Raw genomic sequence first — 27,970 nt, forward strand, 5'->3', positions numbered from 1 at the left:
GCTTATTTTCCAACAGTTGTTCTGCTTTGGGCAAAACATATGGAATATTGATGAATTTTAAAATTCAGTGTGTGTGTGTCTTAGCGTCAGAGGTAGGTAAGTGTACACTGCACATTCATTTTTAAGGTGGCTGATTTTACATGGTTCATATTGTTTAAGTCAAAATCCATGGTACATTGAAAATAAAGATTAAAAATGTGGTGGTGAGTGAGTATGTGAGTGTGTGTGTGTATGTGTGTGTGTGTGTGTAATGTACAGATCTTAATCCTCAGACGAAATAAGCAGCATTTGTATAAAAAGTAGTATTCATATATTTTAGAGCCTTTATTCAATGAGAATATCCTGTATGAATCCGTGAAATAGGAGATATGCATTCAACCATTTTCAGAGGTAACAAGAAATTCCAGATAGAATGCATTTTAGATCTAGAGAACACAAATTGTCATTTGTCAATTGTCATGTCATGGCAACTTAAATAATGAGCACCCATATTGATTCCTCTAGACCCTCTTGCTGAATTCACTTTGTAGTCCTACTGGAAAATTCATTAATCATGTGAGGAAGGCTGAAGATATTTACTTGACCATATATGGGCGATACACATACCTCTCAACTGTCCAGAATTTTGCAGAATATCTATATGTTTGAATCATATTTTTGGTCTGCTCTTTATAAGGATTTGTGTCTTTTGGACAAATCATCAAGGACTGAAATTACTAAATAATGACAGAAATTTGAGTTTCAGACTCCATATCCTTTAGAAAATACATGATATGTGAAAACTGTATGCCAGCACAGTTCTAAGCATATAAAAGGAATATTTAAATAGTTGTTCCTCATTTGGGGTTTTTACCACCTGTTTTTTTTGGCTTTGTCCCAAATTCTTGTGCTAAGGTTTTGAGAGATATGGACCTATGTGAAGAATTTTAATTGTGCATCTGTGCTAGTGCTGGATTGTCCATGACAAATTCCAAGATCATAGCTATACTTCACATGAGAGCACCATGGCCTGAAGGTAAATGAATGACTTCATAGTCATGATTCCAGGGCTGCATGTCCTAGAGACAGCAGGGTGAGCTGGCGTAACCAGACAGAACTGCATTAAGTCAGACTCTGCAATACAAAATATCTAATGAGGGTGTCCTGGGCAGTGATATTTATAAAATGCTTTAGTGTGAGCAAGTTTATCAATGTCTCCATTATAGCTTCTCCTATATACTGGAAAAGAATTGAAATGCAGCTCAACTGAGGGTCGTAGAAAGGTGTGATTTAAACATGTTTGTTGCTTATCATGATCTTAATCCTATGACCTATATGAAGATACCAGTGGTGAGAGAACCTCTTAAGTTAAAGAAAGAGGCCTTCCATGCAGTAGCAGGGGTTCCCTAATTATATACATGTTTTTTTTTCATTTGGCAAACTCATTATAATACCACATTTTTAGCAAGGCAACTTTTCAACACCCTCCCCAAATATCTCCTACTGACATCCATTGTTCAGGGTACATATTTTCCCACAAGTTAACAAACATCAAACTCATTTGAAAGGGCTCAGGAAGAACTTTTTTTAATATCACAAGAAGGCAATGCCTTAGTTTAATGGTTTGTATGTACAACATTTTATTCTGTCTACATCTAATACTGAGAATATTATACAATATGCAAATGTTGATCTTTAGTATGAGATGCAAATAGCCAACTACTTGTGCCAGTATTAATCAAGGAGCCTGAATCCTCAACACTGACACCGGTGAGGGACATTCACTTGGAACAAAAATGGATACACACAGTATTTCCAGATGCAGCTCTCTGCATCAACCACAATTTCCCTTAAGAGCACACAGGGAACACACTCAGTCTGAGGTATAGGTTTCTCTCTCTCTCTCCAGGCCCCCAGTAAGATTCCTCACTTGCACAGATATAGAGCTAAGTACTGTCAAGTGTCCCAGGCCCATTTCTCTACCATTCTCTCTGTGAGACCAGTGGTCTTTGTCCCTGCTCCAAGTAGCTGACACACAGTCTAAAATTTGATTTTCAAACACACAAGCACACCTGGGAAAGGCTGGCACAGATTTCCTAGCTATACTCCTCTGCCTATACTATAAGGTAGTCACTGTCACCAGGACACTCCAAAGCCAGCTACTCTAAGTCTCTTACAATGGTACCCAATTATACTGAGTAAAATGAATACTAATAGCAATGGTAGTGTTTCACCAATGTGGTAAGTCTTTCAGAAGTGACCACAGTGCCACCAAATAAATACAAGTACTCCCAAAGGTTAAAATATTTTCTAAAGGACAGGCCACAATGAGAAGTTTAAATATATTTAATAATAAATCATAAAAGGACATGAAAATACTAAATATCTATTTACAATGAACACCAGAGTTTCAATCACTGGAAATATTAAAATAGCACAGATGAATAAATTCACACAGGTACAGAAAAACAGTACTTAACTAATCTTACTGTATTTTTCTGACTGATCTCAAAAATTGCTATTCCCTGGTTACTTACTACAGTAAAGCAAGATGAAGTAGGTGAGTGATCCTTCTATGTCAAGTAACAAAAAATAGACTGCTCTGAGACTTTAGTCACATCTAGTACTAAAACATAATGTTTGTGCTAGATTACAGAATGACATCACATACATCTGGTTATCTGACTTCTGCTTCCCATACTACCCTCCTTGCTAGAAACTGAACCAGAATCTCACACATATGTGTTATTATACACGCAGAGCTTTGCTAAGATGTTTTGCAGCTTCTGGAAGTCATTAAATAATTTCAAATGTTCACCCTTCCAGAGTAGCAATTAGTTCACCCCTAAGGAAAATACAGAAGACTTCCTAGTACAACCTTTTTGTCTCTGACTGCATTGAGACCTGTGTGGTACAGTCTTTATGGCTTATACCAAGTAATTTAATTTCAAACTATTTTCAAAGTTAGCTGGACTGAGATTAACCTCTTCTCTTCCAGTATCCTCTGTTACAATGTATTAATTTCAGTAGTTACCATACGGTCTGACATGCAGATATATTTCTTTTTCTGTCCAGTAGGACCCACTGTTGGTACATTATTTTTAACACAAGTAGCTTTACAAATACATTTTCAGCATAAACACCTATACAAATTGGTTTGATATACAAATGACCTATAATTCTTTACAAAACTCCAGCTAGCTATGCTGACATATGTTACACATCCATTGCCCTACTTCTCCTGGCATAGCTCTCAAGACCTCATATCATCACAATAATATTACAATGAAAGTGCTCCAAAAACAGACATACTAAATCTACAGGAACCAGAAAATGAAATGTTAAAGGCCGTTAGTAATTGATTTAGCTGCCTGAAGATTTGTTACATGGCTAAGAATATATTGTTGTAACTGCAAATTAAAAACACCAAAAACTGAATGCTTTACATTTTTTTTGTTAACCATCTTAGTCCCACTAGGCTAGTATTCTCTTTTTTAGGAGTAACCCGAGGTTGTATTTCTACTACTGAGGGAAATTTGACAAGGGCATTGGGAAACTATCCCTACCTGGCATGGGTTATTAATAGTATGAAAACAGGGAGAATAAAGTGGTGGGAAATTGTTATATGAGAGGTATGAAGAGGTATGGAAACAGTTAAAAAGGAAAAAGGATAAGAAAGAGATTATGGAAAGAATGAAATATATAAATAAGGTAAAATTATAGAAATTAAAAAATTGATGAATGTAATGAAAAAAGAAATGAGTAGTATGATTTTTTTCTAGTGAATGCATGCATAGGGTGATTTATCAGATGATCTTAGAAATGCAATAAAACAAATATGGAAAAGGTCACATAATTTCTATGAAGCCAGGGACCTTTTCTGGAGAATTTTCTTAAACAAGTTACCTGTTAAGGATAATATGAACTATAAAGCAAAAAAAAAAAAAAAACACAAGGTAGAAGAAACTGCATAGCATTGTCTTTTATAATGCCCAAAATGAGTAACTCTTTTTGACAAAAGTTTTAAAATATATATATTTGGGAAGGTCCCAATGAAATGAATATGGGAATAATATTGTATAGAAAATATGAAAAAGTAAGGAAGGAAGAAGTTGATAAATGGGATAAATATTTTATGTTGTAATCTGGTCATTGTGAAAAAAGAAGGAGTGAAGGACTATTGTATAACAAAAACAGAAGGGCAAAGATGCATTTCCAGAGATAAGACGGTTGTGGTAAAGGCTTTGGGGAAGATAGATGAAAATTAAGAAAATGGGAATGGAAGAAGTATGCACAAATTTGCATTGTATTACTGATGAAGGAATTGTAAAAAATATGTAAAGAGGATGTTTATGGGGTTGGAAAAATATGTCAATAATGTATAATGTAATCTATAATGATCTGTAAATAATGAGTGTGTATTTTATATATATATATATATATATATATATATATATATATATATATATATATATGTGTGTGTGTGTGTGTGTGTGTGTGTGTGTGTGTGTAAATAAAGCACTCCTTACTCCTTTTAATAGCTGCCAGGAGATATTTTACATCCACCTGAGCTACCATCAAGTGTAGTAGATGGGACCTCGGCTTAATATTTTATCCGAATGACGTATGATACATATAGAGCCAGTGATAACTGTGCTCCAGATGACACAGCCATGCAAAAATAAAGGAGAGTGTTTTGGGGGCGGGGATCCAACTGCTCACTATATTTTTTGTATGAGAACATTTTTAATTTACATTTGTGAAGGGAGTTGCTCTATTTGTCTTATTGCATTTGCATTGTGATACTTACCAGCTTTCTTTCCTTTCCCCTCCTCACATATAGGGACTTCTGGATTTCAGGCAGCCAGCCTGCTTGTACATGGTAAGCACACATTTGGTTACTGCTATTACTGTATATAAGGTAGATTCAAATCTATATGAGTAAAATTTGTGTTGCTTTAACATCTGTTAGAATTTAATGTACCCGTTGTATAAGGAAAATATGTGATACATTTTATTCTCTATTTTTCTGTTTGTTTTGTTTATTGTTTGTTATTATATGTGATCCTGAGAGTGGCATTGTCAATCTCCTACTACCTGATGTTGGAGTTTCAATAGCCTCTGATGATGATGGTGGCAATGAACAGCACAATCTGGGGATACAGAGGATCAGTCGGACATTGAGGTTTTGGCTCCCTCACATCCCTTGCCCATATTTCAGATGCAGTCAGTAGACTTACACTTAACCATGACACAGAGACCTCTGGAACAGGGCAGGTTGATGGTGACACACTTAATCAAGGTAGTGTGGTTACTCCAGTTACAGAGCTTGTTCCTTCTCCCTGTAGCCATATGTGGGTATGGTACCTCACAGGAGGGTTGGCAGGGGTGCTCAAAGGAGGCCTGCTGTCTACCCTCCTCCTGATGCTGATAAGTCATTAGGTGCCGCCAAACATATGTATAGGGCTTTAGTGGAGGCACATGCACATTTCACCAGGGATTTGGAAGAGATAGTGTGAATAGTTAATGTCATGTATTCTGACATGTGTGAATCCCTGAACCATGTGGGCAGTTTGTTTGGCAGGATGAATGACATGCTGGAATGGACAGTGTCTGTGATTGAACATCTGCTTATGAGGGTTGGTATCCATGTGACTGGAGTCACTACATATTCTGTTGTCAGCAGATGTGGCTGTGCAAGATATTGCTACTGCAGTGACACAACATTCACTGCTCCATCAGTGATTGCAGTATCCCCACCCAGACATGGCAGTACATAGTTGTGAGGAGAGCTCATCCAGCAGACATCACTCACATTCAGGTAGCATCCCTGCCATGGAAGTAACAGTACAACTACGGTGAGAGGTGGATCTTGTGGTTGGGGTGTCTATGCCAAACTGACTGCTGTACCATGCATGGCTTACATCTGTCCAAGATGACAGAACATAGTGCTAGCACAATGCTTGATTGGGTTCATGTAGATAGAATCATTGAAAAAAAAATTCACTTGCTCATTCCTCATCACACTCATGCAAACTATATAAGCAGTACTGTTAAGAGCTCTATATCTGTTGCTACTGGTCCTGAGCACTGGATACTCTGATAGATGCATGCATTCCTTACTTGCACACACTTACTTCTTTGGTGTCAGCCTTGCCCCCCTACCACCCCCCCCCCAAATCTGTGTAAATGGTGATTGCTCTGCCCTGCCCTTTGCACATGCTGTGGTGACTTAGGGTTGCATATATGTCTGATGCACAGATTGGATAGCTAATGCTTGCTTATTCATATGCTTGCACTTATCAATATGTATCGCAGAAGAAAAGTTATTGATTGATTGATTGTTCCTACTCATTTGTGAATGATTGTTTCTATAATTGTTGAATCTCATTATATTTCTGCTATTATTATCATTAAAGCAGTGGGAGCATGAGGTACTTTGGTCTTGCTTCTTGGTATTGTGGAAATGAGGATATAAATGACCTCCCCTATGTTTTATAGATGGTGGTCAATTGAAATAAGTGATGACACTATTGGTTCTAACACATAATACTACATTGCAAAAAGCTGGCAGAGGAGATATTACTGACATAACTATACACCTCAGACAAATTCTCTGCTTAGAGGCATATACATATTTTCGCATGAGAGTAATCAGTAATACAATTTTTTCTTTACAGGTTCCACACTTACCTTGTCTATACTTCAGATACAAAATGTGTCTTTGGGGGTTGTTCCTGTTTCATGCTATCAGAATACAGCCATTACATCTTTAAGTAAAGGTTGTGGAGTTTGCTAGACTTCAATTTTCCTATTTGTATGTGTGTGGGATCTTAGGATTTGACCTATGTAGTGACTGGGTGTGCTGTACTTTGCCTCTTAGCCAGAGTCAGGGCATACTGTGCATGCCTCTGTCTGCCAGCACCATGTGCAGTTGGTGGTTCTCCCTCAGACTCCTCATCTGTACTCTCTGCTGCTGCTGGCCATACTTGGAGTCTGTGAAACTGTGGTCCTGCCCCTTGCTGCCCTTTCTGAAGCCGTTTCCTGAAAATGATATTATGTAACATGGCCCAGAATAAGTATTTCAGCAGAGGTGCCTAAGTCATACTGCGGTGGGCCTCCTGATGTAATTAGACACTGGAACTGTGATTTCAGCAATCCAAACACACATTCAGTGAAATTCCTAGTTTTAGTGTAGAACTCGTATCCTTGTTCAGTGGAGTTGTGTAGAGTTCTCATTTCTGTTGATGTACCTCCTTCGCTGTTCTCCCAGTGGGGCTTTTATTGCTATGTGTACAATCTATGGCCCCCAACACCTCAGGGAAGTTTGCTGTTGCATAGAATTCTTGCATGGTTCTTGCTCTCTCCTGTTGGGTTTGTGGAAAACAAATGTGAAACCCTTGCATGTAGCAGCATTGCATTTAAAAACTGGTATAATATTTTTGAGGCTGATGCCCATGACACCCCTAATGTTTTCCTTTTGGGTCTCTGAAAAGTACAAGTTGTTAGTATATGTAATGCTAAACATGCCTTTGTTTCCACTGGGATGGGTTTTCCATGATTTCCCTGGAGCCTGAGGTGGGACAGCCAAGGTTACATATTTCCTGCAGTGTTTTCCCTGTCCACCCTGTATCTCTCAGCAATTTCATGCAGTCCATGATTTAGTAAATGGGGTTTAAACTCCCTTTTTCTTCTTCTTACCTAAGGTCTGGCAACAGCAGCACCCTGATTTAAAGCCTATTGCACATACAACCTAATAATACAAATAGCAACAGCTAACATGCTTTTTTTCCCTGTGGGTAATCATGCTGTATTCCAAAGTGTTTTGGTGTACAGGGTAAAAGCCTACACTGAGTTTACCCAATTGCTTTATACCTTTCTGAATAGCCCCATCATATTAGATTGGCTAATTAGCATGTACTTAGTACGGTTGCCTAACTGTGTTTTCTGTTGTGTTAGAATTCATACTCCTTACTTTTTTATTTTGAATTGCTGGAAAGCAAGAATTATTTCCAAAAGGGCGCTGTTTGCTCACAAGCATTTCAAAAATAAAGTTGAATGTGAATCATAGAGTAGAGGAGATCAAAAGATTGTAGAAAAACATTATTTACAAGTTAATGCTTTTCATATAAATTCTTCAAGGGGAAGGAATAAGTAGAGCCAGGGGATCATTCAAGCATCCACCCATTTTCAACACTCAAAACAGTGTTATGGAAAGGAAAAGCCTTTCCTTGTGATTAGTGGACTTAAGGCAGCAAATCATTCTGGATAGGAGGTAAGCCTATAAAAAGACAAATGCTCACTTTTTGATATATGCCCCAAAAGTAGAAATCATAAACAAAAATCCATAAGATCACAAGAAGATAATGGAAACACTTCATGAAAAATTACCCCAACTTTGCAATAATGTGGAGAAATAAGCAATGTGAAACAGGGGGCATCCATTTTATTTCAGAATCCTAAGTTAGCAAATGATTTACTGGCTGACAAACAAATGAAATGATTTAAAATGCAAAATATAAAAGATTCTCTGCTAAGACATAACATCATTATTGCCACACAACTACTTCTCTACAAATATTTGTATTGAAAACAATATCAGTGTGAATTGAATACATTTATGCAGCTTGAGAGATTGGTTTTCTGAGGGTATGCCTGGTGGTTTCCATTGCACTAAAGATAACAATAATTTTCATATTATAAGCTGCACCATATTTAAATCTAAACTGCATTTTCTGGTAATATATTCTCACCACTGGTATGTGTATGAAGAAAAAAAAAAAAAATTCTTTGAAGGGAGCAAAGAAACATGCACACCTCTAACAACGTTGTTCCGCCTCAGACTTTATACTTACACTAAGTGAATGGAGATCAGCTACAGTCATTCCCCAGCATCAAGGTGGCCCTCCCTCAGAACTAAACAATTACAGACCCAAGTCTGACCAGCCTCATATGTAAAGTCATGGAAAGACTTATCATGGAACTAATCAATCAGAACATAGAGAGCCTCCAAACACTGGAACTGTTTCAGTTTGGATTTGTCAAGGGTAAAGGTCATGCTTAATCAACCTGGTGGATTTTTTTGAAAACTCGATGAAGATAAAATGGTGCACACTGCACACCTCAACTTAGTTAAAGCTTTTTACTCAATTCTCCACTCAGGCATAATAGAAAACCTAATTAATCTGGGAATAAACCCATATGTCACCCACTGGATTGCCAAATGGCTCACAGATGGGAGACATTAAATCAAAAATAGGAGAAGTTACTTCCACAAAGAGACCAGTCACCCACAGAGTCTTCCAGGGCTCTGTACTGGGACCTCTCCAGTTTGTTATTTATTTTTCTGAAGTAAAAGTCAATAACCATAATGCATCGTCATTCCCTTTGGGAAAAACTCAGTTCCCACTAATTATCACATTTATGTTAGCCCACTAAACACTGAAGGAGTTATAAGAGATCTGGGGACACAGGTTGACAGTAACCTCTCCTCCAAACACCACATTGCCACTGTGGTCAGAAAGTCATTCTATGTAGCACATCTCATTACCAAGGCTTTTGCATCCAGGAAGAAGGAGGTCATCATCTCTCTCTACTCTTCCCTCATTAGACCAATCATCGACTATAATGCCCCATTTGGCATGTACCTCACTAAACATCAGCAACAGCTGAAAAGGCCACAAAAGTACCTCACAAAGAGGATCCTAAACCTTAAACATGTGCTCTACATGAAGAGACTCAAAAAAAAAATCCAGCTTTTCTCTGTCTCATATCATCTATTAAGAGGTGATCTCTGCTTGACTTACAAAGCCATGTCTGACCCAGCCCTGTTAGAAATGTTGCACCTAAAGAAATCCCAATCCTTCCACACCACAAGCTCAAGGGACCTCAACGTCATTTCCACAATCAACAGAACATGCTGGAGGGACAGGTTCATAACCCAGAGACTGCCCATGCTCTGGAATAGACTTCCCATACATGTCAAGCAGAGGACCTCACTGGTCCTTTTCAAGAGAAATCTTGATGAGTGGATGGGAAATAGAAAGTTCACCCCAGGGGATCACTCCAGTGGCTCTACTTGATAGAGGCACTGGTAACTAACGGTGGCATGATGCCAAGGCACTTCCATGGGCTAGGCTTGTAAAGGATCCAGGGCCATTGGCCTAGTACACACCTATGAACCTATGAACCAAATGACTCTAGCAGACTAAGTTTGCAAATGAGTGCAAGCTAGGAGCAGTCATTGAATCCCAAAATGATTTAGCCATCTAGCAGGAAGTTATGTCTGAAATGAATAACTGGTGCCAAAATCATGGACAGAAACTAAATGCCAAAAATGCATTACTGTATTTTTGGGAAGTTATTTATCCCCAGGAACTATCACATTGACAGCACACCCCTAGAATTTGACTCAGTTGCTCAGGATATGTGAACTTATGGGGACAGTGACCTAAAATTTGACCGATATGTGTCCGTTGTTGTAAAAATGTTCTTCTATACTGCACAGCTTATAAACAAAGGGATTGTGTTTAGATCTTGGCATGCTATTGTCCCTGTTTGCTCAAATCTTATTTAGCCAGTCACTGAATATAATGCCCCCTTTGGCATGTATCTATCCATACGCATGCAAGAACTCAACACCTACAGATATTCCTTAATGAAAAAGATACAATGTCTAAACACCATGTATTACATGGACCAAGTCAAAGCCATGTCACTGTACTTGGTATCCTACAGACTTGTAATAGTGGCACATAAGACATTCTCTGACACAAAACTGATGAATTTACTGCACATCAGCATGTCAAATGGCAGCAGAAATACTCATTTGATACACAGTCTAGGGATCTAACAAAGTTCATTCCTGTCCATATTCAAGCACAACTTGGATCATTGCATGGGAAACAGAAAATTTACCCCAGGACTACCACCTGTTCTACTAATGGATAGAAGCAGCTCCTAAATCCTTTATCCCATGCATGGGCCCCCCTCACATTATCTATAGTATGATCCCAGTTATTCTCATTAGGGTATTATATTATTATTGATCATGGCCAAGCTCTAAATAGGATCAGTTAATTCAAGCACATGACCAGCAATGGCAGCTAGCATATTACTTATGTATGAACCTACAGTGACAAATAAGACAAGCTAAACATCATGTCACATCATGTCATAAAACATTTATTCATTGTGGACACTTACACTCACTCTGCTTCTCTTTATCAGATTTTTTGGTTTGAATGATGGCGTAACTAAATTCATCTAAGATATCTTATAGTTGAATTCAATAAACATTGCAGTGATTTTGTTAGTAAATGATTAATTGCGGGCCTATATCATTTCATTGAAATCTCATTTCATCGAAGCTTAATTCATAGACACATATTCACTGAAAGCTCGCTTCACTGAAAACCCAATTCACTGAAAACCCTTTTCACTGAAACTCATTTCGTTGAAAGGTATATATAGCCTATTACCCACTGTTGTAAATAAATACATTGGTTATATGTTCTGTTCTGGAAGAATTTATTCATTACAATTGTAATTATCCATCTATATGCTTTAAAATATTTACAATATGTGGGGGGCTGTGCCCCCCCCCCACCTTACATAATATACTAACTCCAGGATCGCACAACAGTGGGGAAAAGGCCATATATACCTTTCAACAAAATGAGTTTCAGTGAAATGGGTTTTCAGTGAAATGAGCTTTCAGTGTATTGGGTTTTCAGTGAAGTGAGCTTTCAGTGAATATGTGTCTATGAATTATGCTTTGATGAAATGAGTTTACAATGAAATGATATAGACCCTTAATTGCATGCTTTGGTGGTGAAGTGCAATTATGGCTATGCCAGCACTTTTTGGGAAGCAGTGTTAGTTTCAGATAAATGTGATTATATTTTTCTTTCTTGTTCTTTGCCTTTATAAATCAAACTTGCTAACTGAATCTGGCATGAATTCCCATCCATATTCATACATTAATGAGGCTTGCATTCTCACACTGGAAGGAAGCTAGCACTTCAAAACACTGTAGTTTCTTTATTTATTTGTCACATGAAAAAAAAAAATATTTCTTGGGACTGAAGAGGAGCGTCCTACTAGTATATCAAATATGAAATAGCGTACAAAGGATTTGTCCAGGCAAAATCACTCAAGCTAGCAGATCTAGAAGACTCTTTTTATGATGCTCTCCATCTGGGAGGAATAAAGATACCTTATTGAAGTTTCAAGTACTTTATTCAGTTAAATAGGTAGATGGACAAGGATTCTTGTTCATGCCCACAAGGAGAGCCTCAGAAAGAGTCTGCTACATCTGCTAACTTAAGGGATTTTATCTGGACGAATCCTTGGTACTCTGTTTTCTTGTTGATCCTGTCACTGGCTGGGTCACAGGTGGGATACCAGACCTTACTTGAGCTTTCTGGATTACCTCAGTATTTCAGATATGCTGTACAGTATTTCAATGGACAGAGACTAATGTTCAAATAGCAGCAGAGTTTAATGTTTCTTCTGAAATGCATACATACTAAACATTTCAGTGCAGCTGACAACCATCATCATGTTGCACAGATGACACCCTTAAGTATACTGTACAATCAACATACCTCATCATACTGTACAGAGGAAAGCTTCTCATCATATTCTGCTTGAAACATCTGGTCTCTATTAGTGCCAGGATATACTTTTGATCAAATGATTAGTTTCAGAAAATGTGCCTGTCAAACTCACAGCTGAATTGCAATGACTAAGGAGAATCTTTTCTTACTCCTGTGGTACACTAATCCCAGGGGTGGGGAATTGCAGCCGTCTACATGTGGAGTGTGAAGGACTTTGTCCCACCATGAAAAAACATTTTTCTTAACAGTATAATGATGGTATAGCTGTGCAGTTTTCAAAGTAATGTAATGTCAATGTTTTATCTAGTGGTATGCTATCTTTGATCTGATGATTATTTGATATTTGTTCATTTGTGATATGAACTGTATTGTAATTCAGTCTCTGAGAACAAGCTCTGCTAAATAATAGACCCTAATCTCTAACTAGCAATGGACTATATTATGTCTACTGGGCACCACTTCTGCATTGCTAACACATCTTTACAGTGTCCATTAAATAATTCAAGGGATATATAGAACAATATGTCACAACCAGTATATAAATGCTTTATGCAGGATGTTGAAATTATCATATACTGTTCTTTTGTACTTCTTAGAAACCTTCTGTAGTATCAATATTTTTAGTCTGTACATGTTGCAAGTGCTTGATGTCATAATGGCATAATATACACTATGCACTGTACTGAACTTGAAGGTCTGCTTTTGAAAATGACAGCAACTTCCACATTTGACTCAAAAGATAACTTTTTGAAACATTCCTTTTATGTACTTATTGCTGATTGCATCATTGTAAAAAAAGCTAAATTATTACAGAACAAATATATTCTCACTTAACCACAAGTAGCATATTGTGGTTAAGGGTTTAAGTACCTTAGAATATGAAACTTCCCAGCAGCAATGAGCTTCCCTGTACCATATTTCTGGTAAATTTCCTCTTTGATTAGCCAATTGACTACAAAGGACAATTATGAAGACTAAATAGAAGGGAACATTTTATTAATGGTCCTTATATTGAAGCCCTGCACACTTAAGGTCATTCTCAAAAGTGAGTACATTGACATAATTTAAGATTGTAACAGAATACTTTGTTCTTTTACATTTCACAATACTGCATTCCAAAATCTATTGAGAAAATACATTTGCTAATTTGTAAGTGTTAAACTTTAGAAAGCAGAAGACAGTGATATTTGTCCTTAAGATAAAGGTCTACAAGTTGTAATTCCTATTCCATAGAATGTTACCTGATCATTTGATTAATCAGTGTTTAAGTTAGCATTTATTTTTAAATTTCTTTAAGAGTCCCCATTAAAAAAGATGTGTCTGCAACCTTGTGTGCATTGCTATATGATTATTAAAAAAAGGAAAAGATATCTTCATAGTTTCCAGTAAAGAAATTATAAACATTAAGTAAGTTTTGATGCATAAAATGCAAAATATGATTGTATTAACTTATTAAATGAACATTTTTTTTATTACCATGATTTCCAAATACTTCTTCGGCTTCAATAAAAAGATATGTGAAATCTAATGCAGGAAATCATTCACTAGGTACTTTGCAAACACTTTAATCCATTAGGACATGTGACATAACCTGTAGTATAGCAGTGTTAAAAAAGACAGAGCAAACAACAGCTGTTACTGTCAGATATACACCCTCCAATGAAATGTTTGTTTCTTGGACATGTAAACACCGAGACATCTGAAATACATCAAGACTTTATTCACTACTTGTTTCTGAATGATGGGGAAAATACATTAGTAGGTGTTTGTTGCGTCTCTACATAGCCTACCCTTCTGAGTCTGCATTGCTGGAATTGGGAGTAGGACAGCTATAATTATCAGTATGAATGAAACCAGAAAAATAAAAAAATATATAAGACTAATTAAATAAAGGAATAAAGGCTTAGACACAGACAAAGAGTCATTGCAAACTGAAGATTACAAGGAACACAGCTCCATGGTTCGGGAAGAGTGAAAGGTTTTCTTCCCCATAAAAAATGGTGCTTTATAAAAATATTATGAATACACATTTGGCATATTTTTCAGCTTCTTGGTCTGTTCTGCAAACTAGATATTAGTCAAATATTGTAGTCTTATACCCACCAAAATCATGACTAGTAATTTCTGCAAAGTAGGTGGCAGCTGATGATATTATTTATTTGTTGCATTGGTTAACATAGGATGTCCAGTTATGAAGTCTCATTTTCAGTAGAGTCCTGGAGTATATCTCCAAAGAAACACTTAGAGACAACAAGAATATAATAAACAATATGCATCATAAATATGATACAAGAGTTTGCATATACATCAATGGATGGATGTAAAAATATAGTTTGCTACTTGCTGATGAAATAATGAAATCAAAATCCATTCTTAAACATGTATATTGTTAAAGAGTTGACTATTTTATTAATCTGCCTCATAACTAAGCTCTCTTAGTGAATTGAAAAAGAAGCATTTTTACCATGAGGATATTAATAAAAGTGTAACTATTCCACAAGTTGTTAAAGTGAAGTTTATTTTTATTATTTTAAAACTACAGATGCAAGAAAGCAAAAGTGTAGTAGTAGTAGTGAGTTTCAAACTCAATATTATTTCTAGGATAGCACCTGCAAAATTATTTATATATTGTATAAGACCACTATAAAAAGCATGTACTGGTCAGGTCTATTTCATATGATTGAAAGGCTATATGATCGAATCTGGGAAGATTAAATCTTGGAACATCAAACTAGTGTCTCCTCTTTAAGCTGGCATTTTTTGGGGTTGGGTATTAGCCCTTCCCCCAATGTTGAATGATATTAGAGTTGGTATATATAATAGGCAGGGGGTGTGGGGGGGTACAGCCACCCACATGAGGACAGCGTGGGGGGACCACTGTTTTTCGTGATGCTGGCTTCTAGAGGAGGAGAAGATAGTTTGATGTTCTGAGATTTGATCTTCTTGGATTCAATCATATGGTCATTTGATCATACAAAATAGATCCCACTGGCCCTGTAAGTTATTATAATGTGCTTTGCACTGCAATTCAAAAGCACTGTGTTTGACAGTCAGAGGGCATTATTCTCCTTTTTTTATCAGTCACATAATCAGACCTGGTAATATAAGTAGTTTAAATTCTCAAATATGAAAAAGGATAAGAAATTAATGTTGTCCTCAGGTTTTCAGTGATATCATCACATCCATGTGCCTGTACCCCTTACTTTATATATGATTAATAAGTGGATTACTGGACCAAAGAGAAGAGAGAGAACTTCCCTACAGCTGAAAAAACTCAAAGGTAGCACATTTCTGCACTAGGCAATGTTGACACAGATCATCACAACTGTGGTATACAGTCTTTTGTTACCATGACGAGCTACACAGATCATCACAACTGTGGTATACATCCTTTTGTTACAATGATGAGCTACACAAATCATCACAACTGCAGTATACAGCCTTTTGTTACCATGATGAGCTACACAGATCATCACAACTGTGGTATACAACCTTTTGTTACCATGATGAGCTACACAGATTCAAAATCTGTTCCTAACTATGACATTGTACATTTTTCCAAACTCTGCATGCATACACATTCCCTTTTGAGGTCTATAGATTTTCTAGAACTCATAATCAAGCAAGGTTAGGATCTACTGATCAGGACCTCAACAGTGTCTGCATGGCCTGTTACTGACTAAAATTACAATGTCAGAATGTTTTATGAAGATGTGAACTGGTGATATTGATATGGGATTGTACCTCCCACTTTTGACAGTATGCAGTGATAGCTGCGTAACTCTTTTTGTTATTGAATTTGAACTGGATCATTAGGAGGTCACCTGTACACGAGTGGATGCAGCACTCCTCTTAACTGTGGCAGCCTAGGTGACTTCATTTGCATCCCTTCTTCCCAGGGGTGATTAACCATATCACTGACCAAACTTACAGAGGAATGTAGTAAGTAGAAAAGGCTAGTGTATTGATTTATTACAGAATCATAACTGTGTTGCCTTAGTGCCTATGGTTATATTCATTAATCACTTAGCTACGATAGGTGTTTGTTCACCAGTTATTACTCACTTGACAAGGTTATTTGTTTTCAGTTGGGTCAAATCATTGTTTTAAACATTTTTTTCAAGAAGCCCAATATGTAAAATAAAACTTATCAATCAAGCAAAAAAGGTTGAAACAGAGGACCTCAATAATTCAAAGAGTTATTCAAAAAGCAAGTAGAGCACAAATTCCAGTAATTTTTAAAACTTGGTGAATAGACGCTGTCCTTATAACAATTCCAAAGCTTATGCTCAGAAACATGATGCAAATCTTGGTTTAATTTCTCCAAGTTGTTTTGGTTGCTAATACCATGATGAGATTGGACCCCATTCCTAGGTCAGGGTATAATTAAAACTCATGAAATTAGTATTGTTTCAGTTGTTGATGTTAGCCAAAAGTGCTCTTCACAGCACTTGCAATGTGCCCAGAACTGACTCTTTCTGTAATTCATATGGAGTTACATATATAGGTAGCATACCTAAATAAGACTGTAAATTATTTTTTATGAGACCCATCACTTCTATTCCTATTGGAACTGCCTGGTTATCCTTCCTCTACATTCTCCTCATTTCTGCCTATAAATCCTGGTATCTTATGACTTTGTCTATGTCTGGTCATAAGACACTATAATTGCTGGGTGTAGCAATTTCAATGATCAATGATACTTTTATCTTCTTTTTATGGACTACTATATCTGGTTTTATCACATCTATTATTTTTAACTGTTGGTAATGGATGATCCCAATCCCTACGTGATACATACTTCATTATTCTCTGTAATGCTTTGTGGCTTATGTTTCCAATTCTTCTCACTTACTTCAGTATTATAATGTTTGCACAATCCCCAGTGCAGCAGTCTTGCCACATTATTATTCCTTTCAGTATATTGGCCCTCTGCTTTAAGTGTATCACACTCAGCCACAAGATGTGTGCCTCTTTCCAGTTCTGTTTTGCAAAACCTGCATTTGTCTGTCTCTCTGACATGTTCAATGGACTTTGTAAACCAACGTGTATGTAATCCACTATCCTGAGCCACTAATATTAACCTTTTATCTTTTGGTTTAAATTCATCTGTCATTAACCATTCCTGCACAGAGCCTGATCAACATGAAGTTGTTCTAGAATTTTCTATACTTGCAACTATATTTATGCCTTTTCCACATTTCTTGCCTTCTCATATGATCCTTCTCCTTATATTCTTTCTTTTGGTTTTGTTTTTTGACATTCAGTTCCTGCCTGATTTTTCTCTACTTCAGGTTTGGCTACCATTCCCAGTAGACATTGATATGCTTCTGCTAAACTAAGAAGGGAAGACATCTTAAACTTGCTCTCTTCGTCTTTTAAAACATTCACTGTGTCTGGATCTTGTGAGATCAGCAGGTATGGATGCAGTCCTGTGATTGCAGATCTATATGTGTAATCAACTTTAAGAAGGCAATTACCTCCTTCAGAACAGGGTATACACTGATTTTTATACATCATCAGATAAGTGCAAATTATTTTTCTTTTTTTTCCTGTCCAACTGATCCAGTTCCTTTTGGGACCAGTCAATCACTCCAAAACTGAAGGTTAAAACAGGAAGCATAAATTGGTTTATAGCATGAACTTTATTCTTGGCTGTCAGGGCTGTTTTCAGTATTAAATTTAGTCTTCTAAAATATTCATTTCTAAATTTTATTTGCATTTTTTGGGGTTTTATTGTTGACCCTTCAATTCACAAATATTTATAGAATCTCTCCTGCATAAGTTCCTTTATATCACATTACTGATCTAGTTTGATATTTTCTTGGTACTGCAGCTTTCCTGCTTTAAATGTTGCTTTTGCACATTTATCAAGACCAAATTACATTATTAGATCATCTGAGAAAGTTTTGACTACTTACAGTTGTGCTTTCAGCTCCTCATTTGAAGAACTATACAGTTTTAAATCATCCACAAAAAGAAGATGTTGTTTTCTGGGAGCCAAATTATAACCATAACCTAATCTGTTAAGTAGACAGCTTAATTTTATTTTTATTATTTATTTACATTTGTTGACTGGGATAATCTGACTGGACACAGATCCTTTTTCAGCGGAGGCCTGGGGAGAAAAGCTTCACAATAAAGAACATTTAATTACAAGATAACAAGAAGTGTAGGTAGGCTTTTTGTTTAACAATAGCAGTAAAACAGACATAGGTTAATGGGTTAAAAGCAAAACAGACATAGGTTAATGTGTTAATATCAAGACAAAAGAGCAGTGGTGACAAAGCTTCACACTGTGATACCCCCTTTAAAGTTTTATTCCTGGGATAATAATTTGTCCATTATCGTGGCTTAGCTACAAAGTGGTTTGCCATTGTTTCATGGTCACTGTAGCATAACCGATCACTATAGGGTGCATTTTATACATCTGTAAGCACTCCTTTATCCATGAGGATCTAGGACTGTTGAATGAAAGTTCAACAGTCCGAATCCACTATCACCGAACACATTTTAACAAAAGTGCTTTCACTGAAAAAGTACTTTTGCTAAAGTGTGTTAAAAAAAAAAACATGAAATCTACTTTTACACAAGGGGGAAGCCCCCTACATCCCCCAGCCCCTACTTTAATATTCTCACTCTGAGATCGCACTACACTGGGGAAAAGGGAATTTTCCCTTATCCACACTTTAGTATGACCAGCACAACAGGCATACTTATGCAAAAATGCTGCTTCGGTAAAAAGCATTTTTGTGCAAGTATGCCCACCCATTCGTGATTCGGTGGTAAAAAGTGAGTTCGCCCAACAGTCCTAGACCCATCCATGAATATGGGATGCTGTCAAATGCTTTTCTGTAATGTATTCATACCATAGTTAGATTTTCCCCTTTTTTACAATTCTTCATTATGACTTTAATTAACAACAAAGGATCCTTTGTTCCATATGACTTTGTTGTGTTATACTTTTGTTCTATTGCCATGGTTGAGTTTTCTTCTAAATAACAAACTCTGTTGGGATCAATTCCAGTATACATTTTATACATCACTGGAAGGCAAGTTATTGGTCTTCAGTTTTTCAGATAGTTTGTAGGTTCACTCTTAAGTAGGAGTATCATTTTTCCTGTTAACAAGGTTGGTATTTGTTCAGGGTTTGCATATAAATAGGTCTTACTCAGGGCTAAATCTTTGTGTAATGATGTTAATACTTTCAGCTAGAAGTTAGGAGCTACATCTAGGCTTGGGGTTTTCCATTTAGGAGCTTTTCTTAATTCTGTTTCAATTTCTTTGGTCGTTATTTCATCCCACTTCATATCCTGCATATTAGACCTTTTTACTGTTTCTTTTACTTCTTCTATCCATTCAGCATCTTTGTTATGTTCCACAGGGTCTTCACAGATATTTATCCAAAATGTATCTATTTCATCTTTTCTTTGTGGTGTTTCTATTCCTTTTTGCTTTGTTTCCCAGTTCTCTATAAAACTTTTTGGATCATTCAATGAATTCCTTATTTTGTACTTTTCCTTTATATTTAACTACATATTTTCTACGTTTTTCTGCCTGTGCTGACATCTTTAGTTTATTATTTGCAATAATGTACAGTAGATCCTGTATTATTTCTGTTGATCTGTTCCCTCTTTTATACTCTTCTAACAGTCACACTTCTTGTCTTGTTTTATAGTTTTCTCTATTTGAAACTTCCATGATGGCATTTGATTTCTTCCCTATCTTTCCTGTATTGCCCTGTGTTTTTGTTGTAAGACTTTATCTGTTATTAATTTTGCTGCACAATAATATATCCTATTTACTTCTGTTATATCACATGAACTTTTGTTAATAATCTTGATTGCAGTGCTCACTTGTTTTATCAGACTTCTATCATTTTAGGCCTTATTGACTTTATGTAATCTGTTTCTTTCATCCATTTTAATATGTCTATCCATCACTATTAAATCAAGCAATTCTTACCTTAGATATTTTTATTTTAAACAGAGGGCACATTATTATCTGTTTCCTGGCGGCATTCTACAGAAATTTGCAGGCCATCTTCTTGTGACATATTCTGTTCAGATACATCCTGCATTATCCACTGCTCTTTCGTGTAAGAACTCACTGGCCTATCACTCCAAAACATTTGCTGCATGAGACTTGCCATGCTTTCATGTTCCTTCTCTTGCTGTGTAATTCCAGTTGAACTTTTGAACTGGTTTCCTGCTGAAGGCTCCAGAGTATATCCATGTGGGAACTTGTAAGATGTTTCCCTTTCCAGCAGTTTCACCTTATTTTGGGGACTCACTGTTCCCCTATGCTGTGACATTATCAGATATGGATTTTCTACACTAAATCCTTCACTGTGCAGGTAATCCATAACTTCAGTTTTTATGTCTTTAGCTTCTCCATTACTAATTCTCTTTTCTACTTTCCCCTTTGCTTTTTGTATTTCTCTTCAAATATCTTTGGTACTGTTTTTTGTATTGATTAGTTTTGCTTTCTCCTTTGTATAAATATTGCATGATAATAAATCTCTTTTTCTTTCCCATGCCCATAGTTCCTCTTCAGATAACTCCCACTCCACCTATTTCTCCTTATTTGGGGACTCATTAGTCCATCATGTTGTGACATAACCTGTGTTGGACTTTTTACACTAAATCCATAACTTCAGTTTTTATTTTTTTAAACTTCTCCATTACTAATCCTTGTTTCTACTTTCTCCCTTTATGATTTCATTTTTTGTATTGTGAAATTTTCCATATCTGGGTGCCTTTGCCTCTATTTATCTTCAAACATCTTGGGAACTGCTTTTTTGTATTGATTAGTTTGGGTTTCTTCTTTGCATAAATATTGTACCATATCAAATCTCTCTTTCTTTCCCATGTTCATGTTTCTTTTTTGTACCTTTCAAAAATCTGTAGGTTTCCTTCTTTAAATTTTCACACTTCGTCATTCACTTTTTTTGCCAAATGGCCCAATGTTTCTTTGTCTATATAATGTTGTTTATGAATCTATTGTATTAATGAACACAAATTTGCATTTGAAGCTTTTGACAGTTTTTTCTTGCATGAGTATTTTTCTTTCCTCTAATTTCTCTTAGTCTTGTAGAAGTACCTTATGTCTGGAAATTCTGGGCTTCTTGCATAATAGTAACAATATATAACTTCTTTCTTATCCTCAATAGCTCACTCTCTATCATCTTTATAGCTATTTTTTGGCCTGTCAGTTTTTGTGTTTTTAGTGGACTACTAGTTCTTTCTACAACAAGGAGTCAATCCTCCCCCTCAGTCTGGCCTAACCCCACTGTAGGAATGTGTCCATGTCTTCAGAATTCTACACTGTCATTTTTTCCAGTCCTGGCAGCAGTGCACCTACCAGGACTGGGCACATTTTTTTTATCCTGGGACTTGTGTATTCAACTGTCTTTTTTATTTTTTTAACCTACTTCTGTCCATGATATATATACTATATAAAATACAGTCTCTCTCTCTCTCTATATATATATATATATGTGTATATATATATATATATATATATATATATATATATATATATATATATATATACATATACATATATATATATATACATATACATATATATATATATATATATATATATATATATATACATATACATATATATATATATATACATACATACATACACACACACACACACACACACACACACACACACACACACACACACACACACACACACACACATATATATATATATAAAATGTCATCTTGATTAGATTTTGTAAAAACATGGTCCACCTCATGAAGATACTCACCAAGACCTGAGGACGAATTCAGTTCCAGCAATAATATTCCCCTTTGCTTGCTGATTTCATTGTCTCTCCATCCAGACCCCACTTTAATGTATGTTGGAGCATGTTTCCACACACAATTTAAAGATAATATCAGTAAGAAAGAGCATTGATACCAGTCTGAGATGTAAGCATTCTGTTCTATCCAATAAAACATTGGATCTTTATTACCAAGCAGCCAAAACACAGTTTGCACTCAAGGAAGGGGTTTAAGTAAGGCTCATCTACACACTTCTATTACTTTAGACCACAGACTTGCTGATAGAAGGCATAGCCAGACTAGGTGGAGATAATCATTGTCAGCTGATGTGCACCTCCAACACCTTCTGATCCTTTCCCTCACCTCTTATACAAGTCCACAGGAGTGGAGAGCTAACATTGTATCAATTTATATTGTGCAAAGCCTAGTAGTTGGGCTGAAATGAGGTCTTTCCACAATGTTGAAGTTCTTTTCCACTGCTCCTATTCCAAACTACTGCTGAACATATGCTTCCATTTGCAGTTTGAGGGCAGGAAGTTGGTCCCATAACAATTTTTATTAATTTTACCAATTTTATGCACTATAGTCAAAGAAATGGAGAAATCTAAAATTCAAATAAACAGAGTCGCAATCTGGTCAATGTATACACGTTTTAAATAAGCAAATTTAACTTACAATTCAAACTTCATCACATTTCTTCCAGAGAATATCTGATTTCATCCAAAATGATCTCAGATTGAATACATCTATTTCTTTTTTATATAGTATAACAGCTAATTCAAGAAATTCATCAAACAAAGGCAGAGATTCACATTTCCATTTTTGTGATAGTTGCCCAAGCCACAGCTATTAAACTCCAAAACATTGTTCCTCTGATTGTAAAAGGACTATTGCCAGTATTAGGTTATAATCCAAACATTTTATCCCTGGCAGAAGACAATTCTAATTTTAAATACCCCCAGTGTTATGACTCTACATGGTCTGTAGAGGCATCATGGTGAAATATCTCCCTACCACAATGGCAATGAAGCATTCTGGGCAGAGACTGTATATCAATAGGTGTGATATACCTTTAAGAAGCTTTCCAGTGAGTCAGCATATGCCTATAAGTTCTGGGCACATGTAAGCAAGAGTGCCATTTTGAGTGAGTAACCAGAGTGATAGCATGCATGTATGTAGTCAGTTAGATAGTTTAAGTCCAATGCTCTTGCTATCCATCCTGATGCATTTGTATACAATAAACTACTTAAATGAACACCCAAGCCTTGACATCTTCTTAATGCACATAAGAAGAGCAACATGGTGTCAGAATGTGATCCAAAGTTATAGCCATAAGGCAACCAGTTAAACCTGGAGAAATATATTGGAATGGATCATCCCTACTGCTCAAACTACTTGCAAAACAGGTCAGAAACAAATTTCAGGTGCTAAAACTTGCTTAAATTATTTCTTTTGCTATGAATATAAAACAAAGCACTCAGATCACTTAAAATGATTTTCTTATTAAATGAAATGTTGGAAACTGCAACATATTAATAAAAATATTCAAAATAATTACCATAATGTTTGAAACAATATCCGAATCAAATGAAATGTACAAAAAAGGGAAAACTACCATATTTGCTTGCTATGTGCTACTTTTTTGTACTAATTATAGCTATTGAAAATATTCAAAGTGTGCAAAGTATTTGCAAGTGTGTGCATTATTACAATGCAAGTATTTTGCAAAGTACAGTCATTTCAAAACATATTTCGCAAAGTACAGTTGTTTCAATGCATATTTCCCAAAGTACAGTATTTTGAAGAGTCTGCTGTGCATTTGAATATTATTACAAGTACCTGGTGTGTATGAATGTTCATACATGATTACAAGGGTCATAACTGCATTGTGTTTTACTATAATATATGGGCATGGCAAAAAGTTTTCGCAGACCCGTGCCACTTGTGTTTGATAACAATATTGCAGAAAATTGTAGAGTGTCTGGGCAGGAATATGATATTTTCATACAGGCTGCTTTTTCTGACAAAGACACACATGTAAAAGCATTTATTCTGCTTAAATTAGTTGGTTCAGAGGCCATTGAATGAGAATGTTCATTTGTGTATGCACCTGCTGTGTTTTCTGGGGGAAGGAAGACCACCATATGCCAGCTGAAACAAGGGAAGACCCTGAGTGCTTAAAATGTAAATTTAGAGAAATGTGTAACCCTCAAATGAATATAACAATGGAAAAAAACTTATTTTACATAAGGGATCAAAAGCCTAGTGAAAGTTTTGCGGCATATAGAACTGATTTGAGAAACAAGGCTAAAACATGCAGATTTGGTAATTTGAAAGATGAGTTAATAAAGGGCAGGCTTATGTGTGGTATTAATAATGACACAGTGAGAAAGATTTTGCTTCGTAACAGTGATTTAACTTTAAATAAGGCCATTGAGATTTGTCAGATATACGAGCTTACAGAAAAGCACACAAGTATGCTTACAAATGAAAAGAGATGTGGAAGGCACAGTAACAGAGCTCATGTAGATAGCATGCAGCACATTGTTAAAAGAAACAGGCCCAAGCACATGGCAGCTACTGCAGGTCCTGTAACAGTCCCTGGGAAATCCAGAGTCTTTCCAGCAAATTCCAGGGCAGGTTCAGTGAAGCATAAGGGTAAGTCAGCAAAGTCAAAATATGTACCCCCACCCAGCTTCATAGTCAACTGTCGTAATTGTGGTGGTAATCATGAGCCCAAAAAAAGAAAAGTGCTTAGCTTTTGGTCAGCAGTGTCATTCTTGCAATAAGTGGAATCATTTCAAAAGGTTTTGTAAATCAAATAAGGCGCATTCTTTTATTAAAGGAGGGCATCCCAAGAGGCAAGCTGGTCAATTAGAAAGCTGTAACCCTACTTTTTATGTAGATGGTGTGTCTGTGCTTGATGAAACAGTTAATGTAGTAGATTTGTAGGCAAAGAATGAGATCGTTTGTACTGTTTGGATTAATGGGAGTCCCATAGAGCTCAAAGTAGATACTGGCTCAAAGTGCAATGTTATGTCAGAGGAAACATTTGCTTGTGTAAAAGCTGCAGAACAACTTGATTTCACAAAGTATGCAAAGCTTATTGCTTATGGTAGTGAAGAGATTCAAACCGAAGGCTCAGTAGTGCTTTCATGTTATTCTGCGGGTCTATATTAGAACACAGAACATTCAAAATGTCGAGTGTTCTAACATCGAACATTCAGAACAGTGAATTTTTTCCTAGGGAAAAAATTTGCTGTTGCAAAACACATACACACAACACAAGCACACCAAACAAACAGCAATCCACACACATACACCTAAACTTTTACACCTAACCCTACACTAAACTATACATACACCACTACCTATCCACTTACCTTAACCCAAATCCTAACCCTAAGGTCTGTCACTATCGCACAGTCACCTCACCCTCGCCCTAACTCACCTACCCTGCCCTAACCCTCACGTCCACACAATCACACACTTACCTGACCCACACCCTAACGCACCTAACCCGCCCTAATCCTCACGTCCACACAATTGCACACTTACCTGAACCTGACCTGTAACTTTCCACCAGAGCGCTGAAAATACTGAAGCAACAGAAATGGACAACTGAATTCTTTCCCTAGGAAAAAATTTGGTTTTCTGTTTCTTCGATACTTTCGACGTTCACTGAAAATGGATCGATATTAGAACACTCGACATTTTGAATGTTCAGTGTTCTAATATATTCTGCTGGGAACAGCTATGACTTACAGTTTTTCGTAGTCAAGAGACATGATTCTTGGTTCACCTGCCTAGAGACTTATGAAGAGACAAACCAGAGCCACATTACCAATCAGCAGTAATTCATTGGTTCCAAGTGCTAAGAACAACAAAGCAGTAAAAGCCCAACTATTGAAAAAGTTTGTACCAGAAGTCTTACTATGATAAAACCAGCAAATTGCACCAGTCTTTACAAAGGGGAGATAGTGAGGATGCAGACATCAAAAGGTTTTGATTATATCGGATTTGTGAGAAGTTTGTGTCAAGAGTCGATATTGTACATTTGTGGAATCACAAGGAGTGGAACAGGCAAAATCAGAACATTTGTTACCAGTATTGAAACCAGTGTTACAGCATCTTGCCTGTGACAAGAGTCTAGTCCTCAGAGTGACTTGTCCAATGTTCCTGTTCCAGAGGAGATTCTGTCAACAATCCCTGTTCCTGAGAAAATCCCCAAGAATCCACATGCAGAACATTCCCCAGTGGCTGTCCCTGTTGGTAAACCCAGACCTAACTATTATATCTACTATGTCATGAGATCAGGTCACATCTCAAAACCTAGTTTCAGATACATGCCAACCTGGACATGACATGTTGTTTTTCTTTATTAGTTTCTGTATAATTGCATGCCTATTTCAATGTCATTGTTTATATGATGCAGCTCAGTAAAGAGGAATGATGTAGATCAGAGTGTGAGATATACCTCTAAGAAGCTTTCCAGAGAGTCAGCACATGCATATAAGTACTGACCACATCCAAGCAATAGTCCCATTTTGAATGAGCAGCCAGAGTGAAAGCATGCATGTATGTAGTCAGTCAGATAGTTTAAGTTCAATGTTCCTGCCATCCATCCTGATGGGTTTGTATACAATAAACTACTTAAATTGACACTCGAGCCTCAACGTCTTCTTAATGCACATAAGAAGAGCGACAAGACATATGATGATTAGTCATGTGCCTTCCCCTAGAAGTGCCTGTGTTAAGGGATTTAGACAGCTGAGTGAGGGTGCAGAAATTAACACAGCCAGATGTGTTAATTAAAACAGCCTAAAGGCAGTGTTCACCCATTTATTCCAATGGGAGATAACAGGTAGCAGGTAGGAGTTTGGGAGTTTAGTGGCAAGGTAGTGGTGGGGTGTGTGTATGAGTGTTCACGCGCACGCGTGTGTGTGTGTGTGTGTGTGTGTGTGTGTGTGTGTGTGTGTGTGTGTGTGTGTGTGTGTGTGTGTGTGTGTGTGTTTGAATAGGTGCATATGTGTTGGATACTTAATTTCGGGAGTGCCTGTGCCATTTTTAATCATGGGTGGCCAGTGGGGATTACCACATCAGAGTGTTGATTAGCACTAGATCAAATGCTGTGCATTTCAGAGACATTCACATTAGCCGAAAATGAGGTATTTTTTATTGCAGCTAATCTATGTCTGATTCATATTTATTTGTGATCATGAAAACTGTCCCTTTTGCCACAGCAGACTATGCTCATTGTTGGATTCTTTCTGAATCCCAGCCAACACTTTAATTTGTCTTATTTATTGTCTTGTGCAGAATTATGTGGAACACATGCTGATATCAGAAAAAACAGACATGGATTAAACAGTACTGTGTGTTGATACTTAGCAACTTACTTAGTCACAAATACTCTCAGGGAGGCACTAATACTGTAATTGCATTTTACATTAATTTGTCTTCTCTGAAATTTAACACTCCCTGCCTTGTTCATTTTAGCATGCTCTTTCCAAATTATAAGTATTCAAAAAACTCCACAATTCATAGTACTTCTGTTCTGTTATCAAA

At 36.6% G+C, this 27,970-nt stretch overlaps 1 long non-coding RNA gene across 1 annotated transcript in view; it reads left to right on the top strand.

Annotated features, from left to right (window-relative positions):
* The window catches only part of LOC122810219, a 354,698-nt gene that overhangs the window by 24,580 nt on the left and 302,148 nt on the right, over positions 1-27,970 (top strand). The window contains exon 2 of the long non-coding RNA XR_006366065.1: positions 4,823-4,861. This is a non-coding gene — a long non-coding RNA (uncharacterized LOC122810219). The remainder of the gene's footprint in view (positions 1-4,822; positions 4,862-27,970) is intronic.

The sequence above is a fragment of the Protopterus annectens genome, chromosome 8.part1 (assembly GCF_019279795.1).
Source record: "Protopterus annectens isolate FY-2018-M chromosome 8.part1, PAN1.0, whole genome shotgun sequence".
In the NCBI taxonomy this organism is placed as follows: domain Eukaryota; kingdom Metazoa; phylum Chordata; order Ceratodontiformes; family Protopteridae; genus Protopterus; species Protopterus annectens.